The 13,898-nt window shown below is 40.2% G+C and overlaps 1 protein-coding gene across 9 annotated transcripts in view; it reads right to left on the bottom strand.

Moving 5' to 3' along the window:
* eya1 (EYA transcriptional coactivator and phosphatase 1) overlaps positions 1-13,898 on the bottom strand; it is a 61,297-nt gene that overhangs the window by 33,917 nt on the left and 13,482 nt on the right. For 6 of the 9 annotated variants that reach the window (XM_051066866.1, XM_051066872.1, XM_051066875.1 and 3 more), the window contains exon 3: positions 4,933-5,224. The exons of 1 other annotated variant lie outside the window; for it this stretch is intronic. The gene's annotated coding sequence lies outside the window, so the exon portion shown is untranslated. Of the gene's footprint in view, positions 1-3,665; positions 3,711-4,932; positions 5,225-13,898 lie in introns of all 9 variants that reach the window. 2 more of the 9 variants (XM_051066867.1, XM_051066868.1) reach the window with 2 other exon arrangements.

The raw sequence follows: 13,898 nt of genomic DNA, 5'->3' as shown, positions 1-13,898 counted from the left end.
ACAGAGACACATAACTCATGCCTGTATGTCTGCATGTGTACACACACTCATGCACAGGGCACTTCAGAGGCCCCCACATCAGTGGTGCAAACGCATACACACACACACACACATGCAGGGCACTTTAGAGGCCCCCAGATCAGTGGTGCATCTCAGACAATGAAGGAGACTGGAAACAAGAACACGGAGAGCATATGGAGCCACATATGTTTCCTATGACGCTACGAATGCCTCTATTACTCTCCTTTAGCTGACAGTTACATTTTGCTGTCCACTCCCGCTCTGCTCGTCTCTCTCCAAACATCAAGCAGAGCAATATACTTGCACGACTATAACACTATATTAGACCTGACTCAAGCCCACCATGGGAATACAGGGTCCAAAAAGGGTCAAAGGTATTCAACTGGTCAGGAGAAAGGAAAAAGACATATAAAGTCTTTTTTCAAAAATCCTGGCATGATTTTTTAATGGCTGACTGTTTACATGAGCCAGGGTAACCTGAGCTACATGCATGGTCTTAAGTCTTTTTTTTCCTTCTTTTTTTCAGCAGGCTTTGCTCTTCACACCAAGGCAAAGCCTTCATGAATACCATTCCAGCTTTACAATTTGCCTTCTCTCCCACTGCTTATGGTACAGCCATCTTTGCAAAAATAACCATTATATCTCATTCTCACTTTAGAGGCCACAGATAACAGCAGTGCCTCCTCCTGGAATTTCCCAAAATTGAAATATGCAAAGGGGATGTAAAAAATACAAAAATATCAATGGAAAAGAAAGTCCACAGAGGTAAAAGCCATAAAGACGAAAGAGAAACACATTTTGCCACAGCACATTAACAGCGATCACAGAGTTGGGGGAAGTTGTAGCGAGAGTGCTGTGGTGGGTTGATGTGGTGTGTGTGTGTGTGTGTGTGTGTGTATGGTGGTTGGTTTCTCTGTTCAGCAGTGCAGGCCAGTGAAGCCATTACCACGCTGGTGTCTCAGCCATTGCCAGCAGGTGAAACCAGCCAGGTGAAGAGGGAGAGAAGGGGGGGGCAAGGAAGACGGGAGAAAGGAGAAGAGCAGGAGCGGGGGGATCAGGGATTTAAAAGCAAAAACAAGCCTTTCTTCTGCCATGCTAAATATTCATTGTTTAAAAAAAAGGGCTGAATTTGGCATCTTTGATGTGCTTCTTAGTTCAACCTGAACTGCCAGGTCTTTGAAGCTAACGAGAACAAAGCCCAGCTAGATGAAGCGCTGGAAGTGTCATCAAGAGAAAGAAAAAAAGAAGAAGTAGTGCCACAACATGCTTCGCTCATGGTTGTTTGCAGGCCCTTTTGTTTCGCTTTCCTTATTTCATGACCTGCGTTTCCAAAGGTAAACACAGCAGCCAAGCTTTTAGCATAGATCATCTCAGCATGCAGGCTGTCTGACCTGGCACAAATCATTTTCTTCTCCTTTGCTGCATGTACCTGTGTCACTATACAGGCAAGGGTTACCTGTTCATATGGAAGGTGTTACATCAACTGCAAAATTTAATGTTTGCTTTGAAACTATTTTCACATATTAAACAACAATTATCAAACAGAAGATTTAACTGAAAAATAAATGTGAATATGCGTTGTTTATTTCCACTGTCCACTCCCTGTATCATCTTTAACAGATATTAATTTTATAGGGCAAAGTCCATAGTCCTTTGAATTTTAAAGACTATGTAAGCCATGTGTTGTGAGTTACAACTTTTGAAAAACAATGCTTTAATCAAAATCTAACTTTAAAACAACTAATCCCCACTTAAGCTGGTCAGCTGAATCCACATGGTGGCCCAGGAAAAATAAATCCACTCGCAAAGAATGTAGATGCAGACAACAATTGGACACAGATGTGAGTGGAATTAGGCACAGTTTACAAAATGCTACACTTCACTTGTGTCTCTATACGTGGCTGAAAAAATGAGGGTTGCCAACAAATGCAAGATTAAACAGCTTGGTGTGTTTCCCACCCCAAAAGTGAAGTATTTTAGATAGATGACTGCTCTACATTTGAAAAAAAAAAAAATGATGTGAAATTACATGCTGGTGTAACTCTGAACAATGGCAGCACTTTTCTGAACACTGGCTTCTGAGGGAAAAATTATATGTTTGCTTAAATTTATTGTCACTTTAGTGCTAAAACACTTACAATAACTTTAAATAAAAACATAAAACATTGCTTTTGATTTTTTATACCCCATGTACTGCATATTTATTTGTACTGATATACTGTTGTGGGATATTCAACACTTTTAAGCGCAGCAAACAAATGAGACTGACGGCGACAAATTATAAAAGCACCCAGTGCTTCACACGCAATTTAAAATTTTGTACTTGTCCATAATTAAAAAGCATAATTATTAACAGATGCGTTGTGTGTTGATGTGCAATTTGTCTCTCTCATTTGGTTCAATCTGACACGGTGCTCCGGCAATTCACTCAATAGCTACATTAAATCTGTTAATACTGTGCTCTTCAACCTCCAAAATTATTTCCAGAAGGCCAGCTCGCCTTTGAGGGGCCATCAAACAAGATTTAAGGTGCACGTTTTATCACAACCTGCCTACCACCGTGACCACCACAGAATGATAGAGGCTTTACAGCACAAAGATGAAAGAGAGTCCAGTGAGAAATCTTAACGACGAGATCACTTTAATACTTGTTATTCTAATTCTCTCAAATCTGAGACAGTGATCTGTTACATGAATGAAGCTATTATCGCTGTAGGACAGGGAGCAAAGCAAATTCTAAAATTGCTTAGTTTATATTAACACTGCAGAAGGTAGTAAAATAGATGCATTTTAAAAAGTAAAAATGTATATGATCTGTGTAGAGGGACGCTGTACTACAGGCACATTTGCAATACAATGCAGTCTATTTGAAAACAATTGCTGTTTAGACTAATAACTGAGCAATTTCCTTATTATCCTGCACTACGTAAACATTTTGCCATTTACAAACAAACACACAAGTGGGTATTAGTGATTGAGGGCCTGTAATGACAATCAACAAAAATCTTTAAAGCTCATTTCCTGCTCTTTCAGCCCCATATTCCAGAACCAAGCAGTGGTGTGTTAACAAAATAACACCCCACAGTATTTAGTAAACAACCCTTAATTGCCCAGTATGGGCTACTTAATAGGAGGTCCCCTATTTCCTTCTTCTTTCTCTCGCGCTCTTTCTCCCCCTCTCTCCCCGTATTCCTCACTAATAGCCGAGTGAGGCAGGATCAATTAGCCCTCTATGTCTTTCACCGTTTTCAATCTCCTCTCTGAGAGAAGAGAGGGGTTTGGCCGGCTAGACATCCATACGGAAGGCATCAGGCCTTGGGCAAACAATGCCACCGTCACTGCCGATCACTCTTGTCTTGTACACACTGCTGCTACACATGCATGAAGCTCCGCAGCCAGGCAGAGAGACCCTGATCTCTCCCTGTGTAAAGCAAATACACAGTGTAAACAGCCCCAAATCAGCCTGCTCATTATCTGTTAATTGGATAAATAAGGTTATTGTGTGAGTGAATGGTTGCAGCAGGCGGTCACACACACTGTCATGTTTGTCTACACGGAGCGGAGGCCACTCTGCAAGCAGTCTGGCTCACAAGCCTATCCTCCTAACCTCTCTATTTCCTCTCTTTTCATCTACTAACACACACCTTTCCAAACACCGAACAGGGCAGGCGTTTTGAAAATGACAGGAACTAGAAGATGAAAAAGGACAGAGGGAAAATATCACAATTTCAGAGAGATGAAGTGCCCTTCAAACACACACACACCACACAATAATTCCCTGACTTGTGATGTAAGCCTGTGATCATGCACACAACATTAAACCCAGAACATCCTTCAATTAGAGAGGCTAGTGATTACAGCAGCTGAGTCATCTTCACTACACGTGAAACACTGGCGAGCAGAGACGCAGCACGGCCGGGGAGCCGAGGCCTGTTGTCTTGGTCAGAGACGCTCGAGAGCCTCTCAGGTCTCCTCGCGGCATTCCTGGCCTCAGCAGATGGCATTGGATGTCAACTGCTTTAACTGTGTTTGGTTTTGTTTGTTCTGCCAGTCGAGGGGAGACTCCTGCAGGGACCAGCATGTTTTCCTTTGCTTGATCAAAAATGTAAACTGGGCCGAACAGAAGAGGATCCCATAAATTTTTTGCACTGATGATATTATTTTCAATGCTAATCAAGATGACTTTTCGGCAGTTTAAAAATGTATTTTTAATTACAAGTGGGAGAAATTCTGAGGTCATTATTTTAAAAATGCAAATTCCAAATAGTAGGATTTTTTTTGCAATTACAAATGAATATTTTGTAGGCAAACTGTACTGTAAATTTATGAACTGCTTGCATTATAAAAATAGAGCTTATTGTATAATTTTTAGTAAATATCAAACATAAAGCTCTTGATTGTTATTTAAATGACATCATATTACATTTTTAAATTTACTTCTTTATCAGGATGTGGGTTATATTTACTTTGACTTAAATTAAAACCAAACATTCACCCAGAGCAATTGTTTTTTCAGCTATTTATCTATCACCATCAATGACTTAAAACTGCCATGTGAGGATTAAACCCTTCCTGTTTTTGTTGATATTATTTCCTTTATTATAAATTTGTGTGTAGCTCTACAGTATTACATTTCTTGCAAAAATAAAGATGTAGTACTGTTTTCAATCCCTAACAATTGATGACAATATTAGTCAAGAAAATAATCTGTTACTCCAAACTGCTTTGTTGGCATTACAGCTGTAATTTGGAATTATATCTTGAATTAATTGTAGATGCAAATCTATGAAATGAAATATTTACACACACATACTCACACACACAAACACACTGACATACTCACAATTTAGATAAATTAAGACAAGACAACCAACAGATCACACATAACATAGAAATTTAAATTATACTCACTACAATTATGGTTGAATCCCTGTGTGTTTATCCCTTCTTACGTCTTCTTTTTAAAAAAATCTTCTACAAACAGATCGTTCAGTCCAGCAGCAACGGACAGCAAACTTTCTGAAAACAGTTCTTCAGGCGTTGGTAGAATCTGTAGCACAGTGAATGTACACTACAAGACTACTTTTTCTTTTTCATTTTAGGTGTTGGAACCCATGGAGCCCCGCGCGGTATCTCAGGAGACCCAGTCCTGGTGAGAAAGAGAGTTGTCCGATTACTGCTTCAGGCAGTGACTAGTGAGTGTCTGAGGAAGAGGGAAAAAAAGAGAGAGAGTGAGAGAGCGGCCGGAGAGGGAGGGAGGGAGGGAAGAAGGCAGTGAATGAGGGGAGGGAGAGGGAGGCTGCTGCTGTTTGAAAAAGCAGAAAAGTTGCTCCGTGCTCTCTCACAGGAAGACTTTGGGGCTGGAGGAGGCACGCGGGAGTTGTGCCTCACACCAGCTCCCCATATGTCATTCACTCACAGCTTTAAGCAATAGAGCCCTCTCCAGATCATATCAGTGGAGACTAAGACAATGAAATGCCAGATCTCTCCCCCGGCCTGCCTGTCCACTGGAACACCAGGCTCTGCTCACACACCCCGAGGGCCCACGCTTTTCTTCTCCCCCCCTTTCTCTCTTGTTTTTGTTATGCTCCTTTTTTTCACCACAAACCACTTTTTTTTGCTCTCTCTTGCGAGTCTTAGGTCGCTGCTGGATTTCTCTCTGTCACAGAGGGACTTGAGAGGGTAAACAAGGGTGCGGGTCATTAGCTTTAGGTGATGGGGAGCCGGAGGTTTAGCAGCGGCCGAGTGTCTCAGCTCTATCCGTCTCCACACAGCAGTCTAGTGGAAGTCCTCCGTCAACACATAGACGCCGCGTCTGTGTGCAAGGTAATGACTGCCTTCTGTCTGCTCCAGGTTATTATTTCAACTGCGCGAAGCTGCTACACACAAGGCCGTGCTGCTACTGATGAGCTCAAACTGGTGATTTATTTAAGCTGGTGATGAGGCTTGTACAACTCTTGCTTTAACATGTCATGCCTTTTTTTTTTCAAGAATATCAATTCTGCGTAATGAATTGCTGCAAGGGCAATGGACCATTTAAAAATTGTTTAAATTTCACATAATAAAACTGAGGGTTAAATACCAACTGTAATACTGAAAAATGATTTTCAAGGAAGAGGAAACCATACATTTACTATAGTAAAGAGGTGCTGAGAGAAAAAGAACACCCACGGCTAAAGAATAGTATACTGTGTTAGTGGCTGGCCTCTGTACGCACTGCTTGTATGTCTCTGTTACTTCCTTTTCAGTGAGTGATGATAAGAAATACAAATTTGTCATGTGTGTCACTAAAAGAGCACAATCAAACCTGTTTTTTTTTTTTTAAAGAAAAGGAACTGATAAATTAGCCAGTTTCTACTTGATCAGCTGTAAAGTTCACAACCCATACTGAAAGCAGGTCAACACCAACCAACCTCTGTATAGCAGTAGTCAACAAGGAGCTGACAGAAATAGATCAGAGCTGCAGTGTTCCTGATTTAAATACACTGCAGTAATGATGGGGACGTGCTGGAAATGCAAGTGCTACCTCCTTTTCCAAACCATCTACCCACAGGTAAATGCACAGGCTTACATTTCAATATCAGAGCATGAAGTATATTGCGCATTCAACAGGTTTTTGATAACTTAATTGACTAATAGATGCTTGGGGACTCTTAAGTAACTATTTCTAATAGTGACGGGGGTACACATGCCAATTGAGTTACTGCATTTACTCTGTTGCTCTCTATTTCAATAAGCAGCTGTATAAAATTAGCTCGAGATGTAATTTTGCAAGTGAGTTATTTTCAAATTGCACAGTATCATTATCCAGAGTTGTTTATGTCTCAACGACTAAACTCAGATTTTCCTCGTACTCTGCTGCATGTAGTGCTGTATGGTATGTTTTGAATCAAGGCTCCAATCAACCTGGCAGCTTTACTGGGGATGATTACTTTACTATTTTCATGTTAGACAGTATTAAATGCCAGGCAGGTTAAACAATCTTATGTAGATAGTTTAATTTTTTGTTAACTCCTGATGAAAAATATTCACATAGATATAAAATATTTCAGTTTAAGAGGCACTAAGACATATTCAATAAAAGAAAACCTCATTAGAGGCATAAATTAGAACAATAAAATAATCTTTTCTACAACTGTAAAAACTTAGAGCCCTCTACATGTGCCAAATGGAGGCTTAACAAAAGATGCACTGATACTGTCCAACTGACATCAGCACTAAAACACCACTTGCCAAAAACTATATCAAGTAAGAAATTTGAGAAGTGAGCTAAGATTAAATGTGAAGCCGTTCTTTATTAAGGATTATCTTGATGGGACTCAATGGTCTTCATGTGGGGTTGCAAGGATGCCTGCCTGCAATTTAGAGTGAAGAGAGATCTGCACTGTCCTCCACTGCCAACAGGTTATCCACTCAGCTTCTCACACACATGAAAATAGACTCACTTCCAAATGGCTGATGCCGTTTTTGAGATAAAGGACGGAGGGTTAATGTACATCTACCTGGAATCCTAGAACTTGGAAAGTTGTGGTGATTTTTTTCCTCCCCTGTTGTTCCACAAAAGGAGGACATCTCGGTAAAGTGAGTTTACTTATCTTGACAAAGACTATATAAACAGTGTGAAAGGAGCAGGAACGGCGTGACAAGGAATCAAATGGCACGGATGAAACAAAATGCTAACACCCCGGTGACACAGTTGCAATATTTTCATATGCATATGCTGCAAATTTGTTTGGGTAGAGCTACTACAGTGTTTATACAATGTCACACACTGGGGGGATCAAGTTCCTTTTTTGACATAAGTCTCAGCAGAGCATTATACTCAAAACCTTCCTCCAAGAAGGGAAATCTGAACTTGGGATAACTTTGGATAAAATAACAGTTTTTATATATTTATTCAGGCATTACCAGGTGAAGTGTTCACCTATTGACTAAGGAGGGAAAAAAGTTCTTAACAACACAAACCTCCCACCCTCCAGCCTTGCCCCTGACACAAGTGGGACATTAAGTTTGCTGCGTGGCAATTTGTCAAAGAGCACTGTAAGTGCTAGGTACTGGATATTCCTGAGTTATTCAATGTGCATAGTTTCCTGTTGAAAATAACCGAGTGCCACAGAGTGACATACGGTTGGTAAAGCAAAACAGCACTGATGAACAAGGGAAATACAAGATCATTTTCAATACTATTCCATTCCTCTTCCATTCCAACTGCTTGTGTTTTCATGTGAACTCTGACTAAAAAGCAACCTGCATATCAACAATGACAGCTACAATGATGAAAGCAAAAACAAAAAGCAACCAACGTCATTTTAAAGCCCCAAAAAACATGTTACTTTAAATTTTAGATGTCTTTCTGTATGCAGTATTCAAGTTTATACAATTTAACATTAACCCATCTATCTACCAGGCTTTCATTAAACTCTAAAGAAAATCTTTGATGATGACAAGTTGTCGCCACAAAAAAGATCTTGACAGTGTAGACAGATAATTTCGAGGTCCCTCAAGGTAAATTAGTAGCAAGTCAAGTGCTTTCATGTGGTGAATGAAAGTTCCAAGTGAAGCCTGAATTCCTTATAAACAAACATCAGGTTGGCCCGCCTCGCCAAGGAACAGTGATAAAAGTAAACACGGCATACCTCGACATGAAAATACATCGGAGCTTTCCTCTGCAGAGAGCGAGGAACAAAGGAAATGGTTAACCTCAGTGGACGTCACAAACTTAAATGAACAGAGTGACCTTACTGTTGCAGCCATGTTGGTTCCAAACAAAACAAGAAGAACATGTTTTGAGTTAAGTGAAATATCCATTCGTCTTATGAATTATATAAAATATACCGAGCAAACTTTAGCGCAGACACTCTCTTACAAAGAATTTACAAAAGTTATCTCTAAATGTTGTATTTGTCGAGTTAAAAATCACAGTACATGCTGACTGGTATTTAGTTACAGAATACTCAGTAGACACATTTATCCATGAATATACCATGAGAGACAAGTTGTACTTTATGACCAGGGAGGCACACCTGGGGAAAGCCTATGAGGACCCCAAAAATCCTCAGACAGACACTTTATTGCTCTCCAATGGCCCCAAAAAAACCAAACAAGCACACTTTAGAGACCTATTACTCAGAATGAGACATCACTATGACTGGAAGTACCACTGCGGGCGTTATGCTTAGAATATATAGGTTGTTAAAAGATAAAGAGAATAAGAGGAGTAAATTTGGATTAATAAGTCACATAAATATGTTTTGTTATATATGTTGAGATTCATATCTTCCTTAGAATCTGACTTTAGTTATCAATGTGATTTTTCACACACTTTCCTTGTTAAACTAGGCTCAATATGCATGTGTGTGAGGTAGACATCATTTTTAAGTAGATGGATGACAGCTTCTTCTTACACATGAGTGAAGGAGCACATCACTTGCTGTCACTGATTTTTGCTTGCAACTTGGCAAACTGAAGAAACATTGGAATGTAAGGTTTGGAAGGTTTTAAAAATGACTATATTCATGTACACTATCTACTATTTACACTAACTGTCACTTAAACACCTAGTGATTCTCACTAGGTAAAGGTGAAATTTGAGCTTGCATGGCTTTATGAGGAAATTGTTTACATTTTTTAAATTCTCTATGAAGGCCATATTTGAGCTAAACTAAATTTCATCACCATCGTTATACTAACAGCACACTTAAATATGGACAAATGAATTTGGCTTGTTTTAAAATTTGCTACAAGGCAGTGATCTCAGACTAAATATCTATGATTAAATTGTGGGGGTTTTTTGTGTTTAGATTTTAAACAATGTTTAGATTTGTTCCATTATTATTATGAATAGATACATTTTTCCCATTCTTCTTGAAGTTGTTCCTCATTTTAAAAATTTGGAAACAAGCACAAAACATTTGCAATTAATTCCTGTAAACTGAAGCAAGCCTTCCCTAAGTTCAAAGCTGCAAAATTAAAGTTTACTTTGATTGTAAATACATCTGTTGAGAATTCTGATATTGTGACTTTGTAGGCCGAGCAGATATCACTAATTCTTACCAAAGAAAGTGGCGTAGGGGCAGTAAATAGATGGAATGTAGAAGTTCTCTATTTAGGTTTAAAGACACAACCTCAACCAGCAATGCCACTAAATCTGAATTAGCTGCGCCCTAAAATACCAATATGTTTGGTAATAAATTTTCAGCACCCCTCTAATGGCAGCATTTGTCAGGACTGCCCCAACTGTCTGGGGCTGGCTTCTGACTTGCGCAACCCAGGCGGCCAGAAATGTGGCACTCCCCGTCTCCTCCACAGCTGCCTGCCCAGTTGGGCCCAGGTCAGCAGAGCGCTGGGGGCCATGCTGCTGATCACCAGGCTTGCAGTGGGTCTGGCCCGTGGGGGTGTGTTGAGGTGGTGGGGGGTGGTCATCACAGGATGGGGAACTTATGTTCACCACTCCAATTCCCAGTGGGTTAGAGCACAAAATGCAGAGGTTATAGACATAACTGCTGCCTCGCAACCCCACCCCCTCAGGCTGACTCCCTGTTCCTGAACCCCCTCCACCTCCCAACCCCCTGAGTCACTAACCAAACCCCCACTAGTCCAGCCACTGTGACATTTGTGAAGCCAGGAGTCCACATAACAAAAACACATTAGGCAAATGTCTGGGGTCAAACGTCTGTTTGAATTGGACAGATGAAAGCCACTTAGATTGGGTCTGTGCCATTCTGCTTAGTGACTAAATACAGTTACAAAAGAGGCAGTCCTGTGCGAGCCAGTGGTTTGTCTCACTGACAGAATATGCTTCCACATTCAAGTTATGGCACTGCATTTGCCAAGGGACGATACAAGAGCACAGACAAAGCTATTTAAGCCTGGGGTATTACCAATCAGCTATCTATCCTACATAAATAAAACAGAAATACTACAGACCGGAAAATAACTTATATTTAACCTACATCCACAGTTGTTAAGAAGCAAGTGTAGGCAAACACAGCAGGGGTATTTGCAGTGATGAATGGGCACTGCCATTGGACACCAGTTTTCAGTAATTTTTAACTCCTGGACAGACTTAACAGCTGGGCTTATCTGTCCACCCAGCTTCCTTACGCGTGTGAACCTAAAAAAGCTGAAGCTCGGATTATCTCAGCACCAAATGTCACTCATTTTATAGAACAGCAGGAAACATGCTGAGCTACACAATTTTTCACAGCCTTGAGGACAGTGTGAACTATTAGCGGCTTGCCAAGCTAGTAGGTCCCTCCAATCATTCTGGTGTCAGAGGGACATAAGGCCTGACAAGAGGTTCCAAAATAACCAATGGGATAATCGTGGTTTAAGACTATGCAAGAAGCACGCTGATGTATATGCAAATACCTTAACGCAAAGTACCTCATGGTGACTTCTGTGCATGTGTCTGGTACTTGTCGCTGCAGTCATCATGACTAAGGGAGACAGCCTTTCATTTATTGTTTTTACTAGAGCACTACTGCTGCGCTATCAATATCCAGTGAACAGGAAGAGCTGTCCAAGTTACTTTACATATGAAAAAAGAAAGGCATCAACGCATCATCCAAGTGAGGAGACCACTAAGAGTGGGTAGTAACAGTAACAGTAATTCATTAGAAGTAAACATCAATTTTCTCTGTCCAGTCCAGTCGCTATAATGCTTGTCCACTTTCTTGAGATCTCAGACTTTCTAATGCAGTTCTTTTAGGACAAACATATCATTGTGAAAGACATCAATAGAACCGACTGGACTCAATGATATGCCAACTTTCCATGTTTGTTTCCTCTTGATGTGTTCGGAACAGCAGTGGCCCTGTTAAAAGGTGACTTCCTCTATGAGGAAATGGAATTTGCAATGCACTCCTTACAGCACACTCTCCCTTTGTGCTGTGTGAAAATATGTTCTATCTCATCTAGCTAGGACTGCTTACAGTCTCATATTTTGCTGTTTTCTCTCTCTTTATTCTCTATATTGGTACAGTGTACTTCTTAGTTTCACTGTCTATTACTTTATGCCATGGTTAACACTATACTTTTATAATGACAGATTAATCATGGTGTTCAATGCAGCGTAAGTACAAGAAAAATGCTTCCCTGGGTTGTTTTCATAAATTAGTTCACTACTACAAGTTTTTCCTGTAAACTTCTACATTTTTACTATTGTAGAATTGAATTTGTTGTAAAGCAGCCTTACTGGAATCCAACAGTGATCACAAGGAAGACCATACAGTAAAAGTTGCATTTCAAGGGGGAAGTAACAAACGGACTATGGCAGACGAGTAACCACAACAATGGTGTTAAGAGTGGGCATGAAGCTGAAAATGTATTGACAGGTTAAATCTATGTGCATTAAAATGCTTTAAAGACAGAAATGATTTATTGTTAGTTAAGTTAATGTATCTAGTCCATAAACTAAATGGATTCCTATTGATATCTCACCTCTTTTAAAAGTCCATCTCATTCCATCTGTTGTGTAGCCTCTTTAAATTGTATTTGAGGACTCAAACCTTTCTTACTGTATCTTTATTGGTTATCAAGAGGCAGTAATGCTTTACTTTTTTAATTTGGGAATACTTTCAGGTCTAAAACTGAGCTTTGAAAAAATGTAGGAACAACATTAAACAATTACAGCAACAGGTAAAAAGCTATCAACTGTGGAACAGACAGTGAATAGAACTAAAAGTTAGAGACAGATTTTGAAACTGGAGTTAAGTTGGCTGCAGCTGCCAACTGCCTTAAGGGAGATCTCTTCATGAACTCTGTAATTGACACCTTTGATAATTAATACACCTTTTCAACCCTGTGAATCAGAGATAAATTATCACTTTAATATAGAGGGTTCTCTGATTAACCTTTTGATAGCGGTGCACACAGTGAGGGGAGATGTGATGAACTGCCAGGGACCTCTGATGATGAACATATGATTCATCAATACCAGCAGCTCTGGACGTCTTTGCTAAAAACACAAACGAAAACCACAACAAAGAAATTCCGGTCATCCGGGGCATTGCCTCTGACTCCAAAATAAACATTACGTTTTGTTACAAGGATCCGCTTCAGCGTTGAGGGGGGAAAAGCAGACAGTGGGAAAAGAGGGGTGGGGGGGTGTGAAGCTTTCTTCCTCTTGACTTTGTGACTCAATTGCTGAAGACCCAGGTGTTTTTTGTTCTCAAAACATCCAGTCAACTCTCTGGTCGACTCTCAGTCTATCAAAAGCACCAGAGATTTTCTTTCTTTTAAATAAATGAATAAAATTGTTAGCAATGCTTTCTGTGCCTACTAGTACCAGCTAGATAGACCTATAAATAGCTCACCAGCCTGCCATGGAAACAAACAACCGCCTAGCCTCGGATCAGTTACAGAAGTAGCAACTTTTTATAGGTCACAAAAACTTCCAGTTGCCTAGGAAACAATGTGGAAGAATAGTGCACTTTTGGAACAGGTAATACTGGTCAGGGCAATTAGAGGGCCCATTTTGTTGAATGGGAGTTATCAGAGAGCTGGCCTGGGGTAATTGAGGGGTTTGCTCATTCACTGGCCACAGACTGTTCTGCTAATGCTGCACCTGGGCCAAGGAACCCTGAACAACTCACAATGGAAAGAAATGCCTGTTTGTTTTCTGTAAGCCAGGGGAAGTTATCTGTCAAAGGACGGGACTGGTGGTGTAACAAAAAGCCACTATCTGAATATTGATTTCCATTTTGACTTGGGTAATATTGTTCATTCTGTAGCCAAGCTAAAGTGGAGAGCAATGTATCTGTTCTAGCTTCAACTGTATCCAGAGAACTAAGCTCGAAACACGTTGCCTTTCTGTATGTTATATAATGGCAGTTTACCGTATGTCCATCTCTTGTTCTTTGTCTGCTTCAGATTAT

This window comes from Lates calcarifer, linkage group LG24 (genome assembly GCF_001640805.2).
Source record: "Lates calcarifer isolate ASB-BC8 linkage group LG24, TLL_Latcal_v3, whole genome shotgun sequence".
NCBI lineage: Eukaryota > Metazoa > Chordata > Actinopteri > Centropomidae > Lates > Lates calcarifer.
Note: the sequence above shows the minus strand (reverse complement) of the source record. Positions and strands in the feature narration are given on the sequence as shown.